At 35.4% G+C, this 11,878-nt stretch overlaps 2 protein-coding genes across 5 annotated transcripts in view; one reads left to right on the top strand and one right to left on the bottom strand.

Annotated features, from left to right (window-relative positions):
* LOC115241148 (probable phospholipid hydroperoxide glutathione peroxidase) overlaps positions 1-189 on the top strand; it is a 4,303-nt gene extending 4,114 nt beyond the window's left edge. For all 3 annotated transcript variants that reach the window (XM_029816729.1, XM_029816725.1, XM_029816728.1), the window contains one exon: positions 8-189. The gene's annotated coding sequence lies outside the window, so the exon portion shown is untranslated. The remainder of the gene's footprint in view (positions 1-7) is intronic.
* The window catches only part of LOC115241146 (E3 ubiquitin-protein ligase CBL-B), a 29,246-nt gene that overhangs the window by 13,575 nt on the left and 3,793 nt on the right, over positions 1-11,878 (bottom strand). The gene's annotated exons all lie outside the window — the stretch shown is intronic.

Genomic DNA, 11,878 nt, shown 5'->3' with positions numbered 1-11,878 from the left:
TTATTATATATATATATAGCTTTATTTTTATTATAAAACTTATTCAGATTATTGATATTAATTTCTTGCTTCTAGTTTTACTTTTTACAACAGTTAACATTAACAATTGCATTAATTTGTATCTATCTTGTATAACACGGGGTTATTTTGTGATGTCGTAGAAGAATAAAAATATGTTAATTCACATGGACACATATTTGTCCAAGATCCCATATATGATCCTTAGCAAATTATAAATTACGTTTCGAAAAATATAATTACAGAAATATAATACAATGTAAATTATATATTTTGTAAAAATCTAGCGTAAGGAAAGCATAATTTTTTTATTTCAATGTTCATCATGCTTAATTTCGTTTGGTAGAGAACAATCACTGGCTTACATTCGTATTATTAACGATTTTAGAGCTTATTTATATTATCATTGAGATAAATATGAAAATTTTTCGAGTACCGTAAAAAGATATTTAACACATAATCGGCTTTCAGCTTTATCCTTTATGCTATTGATAGTATAAAGTTGTGTGAATTTTATACAATTAACTTTTATATGCATTTTCGGTATCAAAATAAATCCAATTTACATATTAATCATAGAATGATATAAATAAAGCAATTGTATAATCAGCTTATCACGCATAGAATTTTAAAAATATCCTGCTAAATTCTACTCTTTCGTTTGCGTGAAACAATATAAACAAAAATTTAATCATTATATTAGATATATTTATATTATACTTATTTACTATCTTATGAAAATTTAATTCTAATTGTGTGTGTAACCAAAGGTGAAATCAATTCATTATTCGATAACCAATTCGATTAAAGTACACGCTTGAGAGACTAGAATTGCTACCAATTAATTCGAAAACTCCAAACTGACACTTCCTCCGGCGGAAGTAACCGATGCATTTGTTCAACTTCCACAATGGGGAATACGACATATGAATGTAATTTCACTCGCCTCTATAACACGCCCACTCTGTTTCATCGTGATAATTAGCACGGTGACGCGGCCACTTTCACGCGGCGTTTTATGTTTATTCCGCGACCTTGTCTGTTTACGGTGTCTCCGAAGCGACACTACACTTTTAGCTTAATTGTACCTTTTTAAGCGCTCTCCCGCGAGTTGTTCCCGCGCGGCGGTCGTTAAAGCGTAGGACAATTTATCGTTAGATTGCCTTAAAAAGACAAACGCGCGGACATCACATCTATCAATGTAAATATATTTCTCAATGTGTTACAATTTCGAGATGCGACATATACTTTGTCATTTTTTTTTATTGATAATCCTTTAATCATTCTATTTTAACGAAGCATGAGAGATAATTCGGCACACTATCTTTTAACATATGAGGGGATTTTTCGAACAATTTATAAATTTATTTTTTTCATTTTTGATTTTTTTTTTTTGTAAATTTATTTTTTTTTGTTTTAAATACCGAAGCAATAGTTTCTCACGATTAAAGATTGAAGATTTTTCGCAAGCTAAGCTTCTCGGAGGCGCGGTTATTATTTAATAAAGTTTTATTGTCTTAAGCTTGAATCATAATTCAGAATTTCGAAACCATAGTATTCCGCAGATTTTATTAATAAGATATTTCCCATTCTCTATATCAAGTAATCATTAAAATTATGTTTCTCGAAAAGCTCGTATATCTCGCTCGTATTCGGTTCATCCGTCCGACAATTTGTCGATGCGTGGACGTAATTTGTACGAGATGCCAGGTGTCGACAGCGGCACAAGGGTAAGCGTGACGCACGTCCTGAATTCGCATCCCCGCGCCGACGCCAGGTCGGCGACGTCGTCGTCAACGACGACGACGACGATCGAAATAGGTCATGTCCTCCATCGTCGGGCCATAATCTCTCGGGTCGTATTAAAACGTTCCGTAATACACGTGCGCACGCGTGTGTATACGTATGCGCGGACGGATGGTGCACATGGTTAATGTAACAAAACGAAGTTGAAAGAGAGGAAGAGAGAGATACTAATGCTATAATTAGTCGTCCTTGCTCGCCGACAGATCCGAGGCTCGCCTCCATTCATAGAACACCGCTTTTCCAACGTCGTCTCTCCTCCAACGTGACGTTTCATTTCTCCTCGGGGGGTAATCCCGTTCGCGATTAGCAGGAAAGAGAGAACGCGATCTTTCTCGAATGTCTAAACTCGGGCGCTATATTAAGATATTTTCTACAATTTGCGAATGGAAGAAAAAATAAAATAATTTATCGATTTTTACGTTTAAAAATGTTTTGGCTACAATAGTAACAAAAAGCTGTCAAAATTTAAAAAAAAAAAAAAACATTTCTTACGTTTATATTATTTGAAAAATCAAATAAATAAATCCGGATTATAAAAAAAGTTAAAGTATCACAAAATAATATGGTTTTTGACACACACATCTTCATAAAAGAAAATAGTAATGTAATTAATATTTTTTCTAATTTATGATAAAAACTTTTTATCGTGGATACCTTGAAATTAACTGTAAGAAACAAGAAAAAAAGTAATTTGCAGAAAGAGAAAGAGAGACAGATAATATTTTTTTACAACTTTTAAACGAGTAAGTGGATTTAAATCAAGTTTTGCATAAATATTTATTAGTTTTCTTAATAGATGTGAAAATTTTTATGTCGTTGGCAATGTTTTTTCCTTGTCAAATTTGTCAATAAGTGCTACAATACGCGATTTTCAATAAAAATCAATACCTAATTTTAAACTTAAATCATTTCCAAACCATTAAGAGAATTGTGCTCACGTTTTGCACATATGTTCAAAAGAATAGTAGAACAATCTACGAAATTTTCATGCTTTTGTCAATATTTCGACATATGACACATACATCCTTAATCATATGTACATAATTTTCGACGCGGCGCAAATATTTTTTTTTTCCGATGAAAGATAAAGATTGATTCGTCTATAAAGGAAATAAATTTCTCTTGGAATTATTAATCGATATCGAGACATAGTGAATATTCTGTTACAAGGAAAAAAGAAACCCAAACTACTAGAATCTTAGATTAAACAAAGTTGTTATACGTACAAGAGAAATATCCACGTATTAAAACAATATAATAAAATTTGAAGGAATTTAGTTCAATTATGAGATACGTGCGCACAAATTTCGGCGTAACGACGCGCTACTTATTAAACTATTCAGCTCGAGATTCTTACATAACCGATCGATAATTCTATCTCGTCAGAAAGATTTTCACTTCCGGCGTTTCGGATTTCTCGTATATCTCCGAACAATTTCTCCGAACAAAAACCCCCGCGTATCTCGGTTATATTATCCTTTTGTAAAAGCACGCGAGATGATATAACGCCGAGATAAAGAAAGGTTTCCCAAGCACATTTATGGGAAACAGAGCTCGGAGGTGGTCTCGATATGTCACCGGGAAGACCTTTGAAGGTTGAGAAACTTCATGTAAAGACCAAGTCGCGCAGAACCTGTATTACAGGGCGAGGCCCGTAAAGCGTGATAGATTAATTTTTCTCGAGGTATGTATATTGATTTCAGGAAAAGAAAGATGATTCAAGTAAAAGTTATAGGAATATTGACAGTAATGTTTATAAATGACCCTCCCTCGTAACGGTTTTTTTAATATAAATAAATGATAACTCGGAGAAACAGCTTACGTCATTTCCGAGAAATGTCAATGACGAGAGCATTTTCTCTTCAATTATGAATCAAAGTTCTTCAATTATCCGATATCCTCTTCGAGTCTTAATTATTGTACCAGTCATTCAATTAAATGTCGAACGCGAATAGGAAAAGTTAATAATACATTTAATTATACAATCTCTCATAAGAGAGTGTAAGGCTCTTTGTCCTTTCAATGTCCAATTATCTTTTACAAGCAAAATTAAAATTAAAAGTAATAAATTTTAAACAAACTTTTTAAAATTGCGGCGATGTAACAATTTGGAAGCCAGAATTGTATCTAACAAAAAAAAAAAAAAAAAAAAAAAAAAAAAAAAAAAAAAAGGTCAACGAGAGACTGGGTAAACCCTGATTTTTCACGAAATAATAAATGCATACAATAAAAGGCGAATATTCTCCACTTATCTATGTAAATTCCCAATTAATTCGTTTTAATTCACTTGCTTTTCAGCCGAAGCGTAGAAGCACGTAATAGATTGATCGATAACAATGACGTAAAATAGCCTCTGCGAATTGTAGTTTATGGCAGCCTTTAAGCAGCCGATGTTGACGTTGTCAATATTAACAGAACGTTACGCTCCGCGGGGGGTCACACCTGGTTCCAGGAACGCGTCACACATTGTGCTGTGCGATTGATTATCAGCAAAGTTCAGCCGTCAAAGGCGTCTAATTTCAACCTTAACCCTTTTCCGCCCACGTCGACGTATGAGTTTTCCGTCCGCTCCCCCCCGCACCACACCTTTCCCCGCAACGGCGTCCCTCTCGCGTAAGATCCCGTCCAGATGCAATTACGCAATGTGCAGTAAAAATACATCCATGGAAAATGTCAGTGGAACGGCTGGAATTACGTTTCAAGGATGCTGCGTCCGTTCAAAAGGTTCTGCATGCTCGCGTGAACCTCTCTGACACGCGTAATCAGTCTCCCCCTTTATCCCTCCGGATGACATTGTCCCCGTTAAAAACTACGTTTATCGGCGTTTTATCGAACGGCATTCTATTCAGGATATTTCCGCTCTGACATTTCCGATCATAGCATGTAAATGTCGTCGCGATTTTAACGAGATTTTATAAGCGTAAATCAACTCGATTTGATCTGATCTATCTGAATCCGCGCAAAGGCTAGATTTACTCCAAATTGCCGACAACGGAATATCTCGATTAAAGTTAAGGTCGAGAAAATTCTAGGATATCTTATCTAACGACAGCGCGCGTTAATGAGAAAGAGAGAGAGAGAGGGAGAGGGAGAAAGAGAGAGCGAAAGAAAAAACCAATTAATCATTTCCGTATCTCGAGAGCAATTTATCGGAAAAGATGTTTGAAATCTAGAAACAGCTGATATAATGATGTCAGAGATTTTCTATTTATCGTTACTGAATGGATTAAAAAGAGGAGGAAGCCAAATGCGAGAGAGCAAAGTCGACTATGGGTCGACGCGCGATGACGCTTAATCGGCTCGATCTTGGGCAACTTTAAGAGACAATTTAAGTCCGTCCGATAAACGTGGGCCGGTGCCGCGAGCGTATGTATGCGCGTGTACGTGTGTGTACGGACTCCACCTCCGTGCTCGCCGATTCATATAATTCACTCGTTTAATTCGCCTTAATCGCGACGTCACGTCCCCTTCCTTCCGCTTCGACTCACGTGCGGATGTGAGCTTAACTCGCCGGCCGCCGTCGAACGGGGAGGGAACCCGGTCGGCCGCCTTTCGACGTCGCATCAACCGTACGTATGAATGTATATAAGTATGCACGACCGCGCGTGACAGAGATGTATCGGAGCGCGTTCACACGCGAGCGGACGCGCGTTTCCTCTCGTCCAGGAATTTGCGAGAAATTCGGGTATAAAAGGAAGGTAGCGACATCATATAGGTCTCTCCTAGAGTGACGACATTCTCCCCTTTTCCCCCTCCGTCCTCGCCCCTTGCTCTATTTCTCAGTAATTAAATGTCACACTTTATCAGGACTGATATGGATTAGTTAATTTAGTCATTAAAGGCTTCTATAGTTGGAGTATATTTCTCTTCATCGCTCGTTTGTATGCTAAATCGACTTGTAATTTTTTGAAATTTGAATCTCTTTTTTCCGTGACTTTCTTTGGCGAATTAATTAATTGAAATAGCGCGGTATGTTTTTTTTTTTTTTTCCCTAGAATATTACGTCATTCTATAATTTGTAGGTTTCTAAATCCATTTAATTTTTTTTACCATGTTTCTCTAATTTTATGTCGGTATTTTGAAAATCGATCTTTCAAATCTGAATTTTTGTCGGCTTTTAAATATTATTTGTTCAAAAATTTGAAACAATATTTTCAAAACTGAGAACAGTCTGCCAAAGAGCAGTCTTTAACAAATGTATCTATGAATATAGATTTTTATTTGGAACTTTTACCTTGGAACTACTCCAAAAACAAAATAATATATAAATGTATATATGGGATATGAATACTCTTCTTCCAATATGAGCGAGTTCTTTCGATGAAAATTTGAACTCATTCAAACTGATATAATGTTTATCTTCAACATATTACGAGTTAATTCAGTTGTCCATATTTATAAGATGACGAAATAATTGAGCTCGCTGCGAAAAAATATTACATCAGTTAAAGAATTCTATTCTTTGTGGCTTGAATAATACTGTTGTATTACTATCGCATCAAGAAATTGGAAAAAATTTATACGTTAAGCATTTCGTACGTAAAATTGAAGTCTTGTGAAATATGAAGCTTGAAAACTGAAGAGATTGGATATTTCTAACATAATTTACACTCTCAAAGCCATCATGCAGATCGGAAATATCTTTATCAAATCAAATATAGCGTAGTTTGATAGGGGGAAACAGTCTGATGTGTCCAGAAAAAAAATTAAAGGAGAAAGATAAAAGAAGAAAAAGGTACCAGAAGGTAACAAGAGGGACTCGTAGAGAGGAAACTTTTATTAGAAAAAATTCGCGGGGCGTTTCTCTAATTAATCTCTTCCGACATCTGAAAATAAAAGATCATTTGATAAGCTAAAAATGGAAAGTCTGTTCTTTCTCAGAAGATTAATATTTCGTTTGCTTACAAATCGTAATTTATGTGATATTCTAAATCCTCTTCAAGGTTAGAGCTTTTCATAAAAAATTTGTAAGAATAAGAGATTTGTGTGTGCGAGTATATGCGTGGGCGCGTTTTCGAATTACAAACGATGCCTCCTCCTCTGTCCAACCCCGTTTAGTCACCGGAAGATAAACTTGGTATGATCCGGGGACATGCTCCCCGGTTAGTTACCATACTGTCACAAGGCGTGTTGCACACGGCTTTTAAGAGAGCCCGGCATTGTGTACGCGCAAGCCGGGACCGGATGTTCGCGGATCATTTGACCGGAAGCTGAAGGTTCTATTGTAAATGCATGCAATGTTTCTCCATCGGAGAAACGAGAAACGGCTTCGCATTTCGCTTGCTCGTATGCTAATCGCGCCGCAATCATCCGCATCCTATGCGAGCGAAATAAGCCGTTTCTCGTTTCTCCGATAGAAAAATATTGCATGCATTTACAATAAAAACTGCAATGTAAACCAATACGCGATACCATCATTTCTAGAAAAAAAAAAAAAAAAACAGTGCGTTCGACACATTTAATATTTTTACGCTTTTTGCTCCAAAATAAATAAAAGTAAGATGCTTACAATAGGCGTATTATGTATATATATTAAAATGTATTATAATGTATCCCAGTAACCCACAATTTCTCAATTTTTTCATGAATATTCTCTTCTTTTTCTAGGTAAAATTGTAATACTACAAAAATTGAATTAAGATAGTTTAGAAACATCTGATACTTCTCATATAAAAAGTAATAATACATATGTATAATTACTATTTAACTTTTTGTTTCACAAAATTCGAAAGAAATACTTTCCTTTATATATGAAACATAATTACTTAAACGTGAATTCGCTTGATAATATTCATGAAAAAAACTAGTTTCTTTTTATTATCTTATAATCCGAATATTTATGGAGGAAATTGGAACTCTGCGTAATTGTAAGATATATTCTTTTAAAAATACAACTGTCGAGATAAAATGAAAATACTATTATATGAATAAAAACCATCTAAATGCAATTTTCGCACATAAAGACAAGTTCTGTATATTCCATTACATTTTTTATTGGATCCACTTTTAATATTTTCTACGATATTGCACAATTTTATCCATTCATATCGTTATAATAAAAACCCAAGAATACGAGATTATAATTTTTCATAATATTATTAAATTATGAAAGTGTCGACGAAATTCTCTTTAAATTATTATATCATGAAAACAATCATGAAGAGTCCAAAATAGCCTTTTCCAATATGCATTCGAGTAGACCTCGCATTTCTTTGACCTCGTTTCTCCTTCTTTTTCTCTTGAAGAGCCGAAAATTACGAAAAGAGTGGACAAATGACTAGTATCCTTGAAGTATAAGAGCAAAATTATTAAAGAAAGAAGTTTTTTAAAAATTCCCTCAGTCCCAATGAAATTCCATGAGAATTTCCTGATTTCTCACAAAAAAAAATCCCTGAGGATTACAGGTTTTCCATGTTTTTTCCAAGGAGTATTGATACACACCCTGTTAAAAACTACATGAAAATATTTTGCGTTCCTACATATGAGGGTTCAAGCATCGACGCGCATGTCCGAGGTTCGTCGCCGTTTCATCGAGCGCGTGCACGAAATACACACGTATGTCACACCACGCCGGCCAAGCGGTCATTCATGAATTGAGACTCGTTTCGAGACTCGCCGTTTATTTATATAACCGGCCGCGACATATAAGAGTCGCCGCCGCCGCCGCCACATGATGCAGAATGAGACGGTATCCCGGCACATTTTCCCATTAATACCGAAAGAGCGCATCCGCGGGGATAACGGTCGATACTGTATCGGGAACGATCCGCGCGGGTGGTTGCAAGGTCGCCGGATGTAACGCGTGTGTATGTACATACGCCGGAAATGGAATTTCGCAAAGTGCGAGGATTCAAGCGCGAGAAAAAGCAATGTAGTAAAACCATTCCCAAAACTAGAATGCAGATATCGAAAAATAAAATGACCCCCCTTTCTTTTGTTGAAAAATTTCTACTTTAGCATCAAGATACCATGCACAATAAATCCCTAAAATTAATAAAGTAATTATAAATAATAATATAGTATATCAAAATAAATAAATATATATATATAGTATATAATAATAAAATATATTAATATAATAATTCATGTAGTAATATTCAGAATAATAATTAAAATAATTTATAAATATTCGTATATGTTGGGCAGTTGCCCTTTTTCTGTCAAATACTTCGTAGCATTTCTTGAGGAATAATCTTTCGTTAAAATCATCTTAAATGTAAAAAGTTTAACGGAATTTAAAAAATCGATAATTAAATGGCTAGCGAGAAGCTTATTCGAGAACGTTTTAAAAATTATATGTTCAAGTAATAATTCTACAATATGAGTTTTATCGCTTTTCTTTTCTTCTTTTGCATCTTGTGTATGTGTGTGCTGTCATTTTATTAATACTTCATGATAATAATACTTAACGACTCTGGTGAAATCGATAGAAAATTAACCCTCGACTACTATAATGAGGATGAAAATCTGAATCTTATGTATTTCCAATTATTTTATAAGAAAATTATACATAACACATTATCGATTGGTTTTTTTTTTTTTCTAATGTCTTCACAATTTTATCCACAATGTGTGAATCTCTCATTGCATAATTTTATATTATTTGTCTTTTACATTATAATTTTTTAATCTCGATTATACGATTCTCGAACCGTTTATTAGTTTCGCGGAAAAAAAATTGTGATAAACTTTGTGTTCCGGAAAAAGGATACTATCGTACAAACGCATCTTCTTATTTATTCTCGGATATACCACAATTTTATCCACAATGTGTGAATCTTTCATTGCGTACAAATAATTTTATATTATTTGTCTTTTACATTATAATTTTATACGAAACAAAATAAATCAAAACTAAAATATATATAAAAGGCTCAAAAGATAAAATCAATTAATAAAAAATAAAGGTCAATTGGAGCCCAGACGCAGTAGTTCGGGCCCTTTTCAATCGAGATGGACTTATAAATAAATGGCAAGCTTAAATTAATAGCGCTACGTGAGGCGGACCAATAAACCAATTAAATTCGCGAAAATGTCAATGACTCAACGCGCATCCGATGTACAAATAGAATCAATAATATAAAAGATAATATAAATATAAAAACGTTCGCACTTGTCTGACTCATTATCGCAAGCATAAAACTCACCTTCGTAGTGGTACGAAATTCTTATTAAAACGAAAATTGTCGAAGAGAGACAAAATCAGACGATGAAACTACGCTGACAGATACAGGAGGCGCGACGAATATTCAACCCTCGAGAACGGAGGACGAGAACGTTTTTTTACGCTTATTTGCGCCACAATTACTGCGTCTGGGCTCCAATTGACCTTTATTTTTTATTAATCGATTATACGATTCTCGAACCGTTTATTAGCTTTGCGAGAAAAAAAATTGCGATAAACTTTCCGTTCCGAGAAAAGGATACTATCGTACAAACGCATCCTCTTATTTGCTCTCGGATATATCTGTATTAGAGTAAAGACAATTTTACGGTGCATCCGCGAACACAAACTGTAGCAAATTTCTCGACAAGTAACGGCAAGTTCGACAAACCGGATGCGTCGAAGCCAACACATCGGGGAAGGGAATCGTCACACCGGAAGTTATTTCATGCTAATACAGCAGAGCACATATCTGTTGGCCACGTATACACGCGCCCAACGAAAGAGCGCGTTTACCGTTTCGAGCGCGACACACGGTACTTTTCTTTGTAGCGCGTACATGTGCACGACAATAGTGCAAACCGCAAAGTTCGACCGACACCGGAGATAGAGCATTCGCACCGCCATTTATTACCGTCGTCGAATGCATTAAATCGCGACGTCGCGGGTCAAGCACACGCGATTGACGTCAGAGAATCGCGCGCGGCGACGCTCTTCTCTCCCTTGACTTTTCGAAAGTAATATCGAGATTCGAGATAATTGAATAGCACATGTTACATATGCGTACAGTTTTTATAAAACACACACATACATCTAATTCTTTTTCTATTTCTATCTCGTGTTATAAAAGTAACATTCAAGCGTCATTAAATTTTAATCGGGCTTTAATAGAAGGAAAGTATTTCACTTTTGGCCGGATGGTGACAAATAATAGATAATAATATTGAAAAAATAGCAAAGTTGGAAGAAAAACCAGATTATCTATTTTTGATATTATCGATAAAGAGAGAAATTGAATATTAATTTAAAAATTTGTTATAATTTGTAAAAAGAATTACGTTAAAACTAATTACTATTAATTCTAATGAAGTCTAATTATAAGTACATACGACTCGTTCACACATTATAATAATCTAGAGAACAGCGAATAGACAAATATTAACCGTTGCCTTGCACCACATTTTTCGTCTCTTTCCTCCTCCTTGAAATCTCAAAGACAAATACATATACAGAGTGTCTCTTACAGAGTAGAGTACTATTTTATTTCTTGTCAAAAAAAAATAATTAAATATTATAGGACATCCTGTGTCTCATTTCAAGCGTACAAGAGTATCTAATGTGACATATCGCGAATTCTTTCGCGCTATAATAAAAAAAGGAAAAAATAGAACCCGAGATTCTTTAAATAAAAATTCGTCATTTCCCTCTTTCTTGCACGCGCGAGCGCAAATTCTCGATGCGCCACACCACCTTGCACGACGCACGTGCAGAGGCGAACGCGTCGCGCACGGCTTCCGGTCGATAAAACGCATTCTCTATAGAGTCCACGACTCGTGTGCACACGAGTCGACGTCTTATAAGTTAGCGGAACAAAATGAGCAGAATCAATTCTAATTAATATTTTTACAAATTTTTTTCTTTGGCAACTTTTTAGCAACAAATGAGCAACAAATATAAATATTAATTAGAATTGATTCTGCTCATTCTGTTCCGCTAACTTATAAGACGTCACGAGTCGACGTGTCCCGCTTTTCGGTGCACGATAATAATGTCAATATCAACGATAGACGTCCGGTGTCGTCTCGCTCGCTCGCTCGTCAGATCGCGGTTCTCTGTTCCTCCTTCGGTCCTCTCTCCTCCTCCTCCCACCCCCCCTCTTTGCCGCCCTTC

This window comes from Formica exsecta, unplaced genomic scaffold (assembly GCF_003651465.1).
Source record: "Formica exsecta isolate Colony F162 unplaced genomic scaffold, ASM365146v1 scaffold47, whole genome shotgun sequence".
NCBI classification, from domain to species: Eukaryota; Metazoa; Arthropoda; class Insecta; order Hymenoptera; family Formicidae; genus Formica; species Formica exsecta.
The sequence above is the reverse complement of the archived record's forward strand: the minus strand, read 5'-3'. Positions and strand labels throughout refer to the sequence as shown.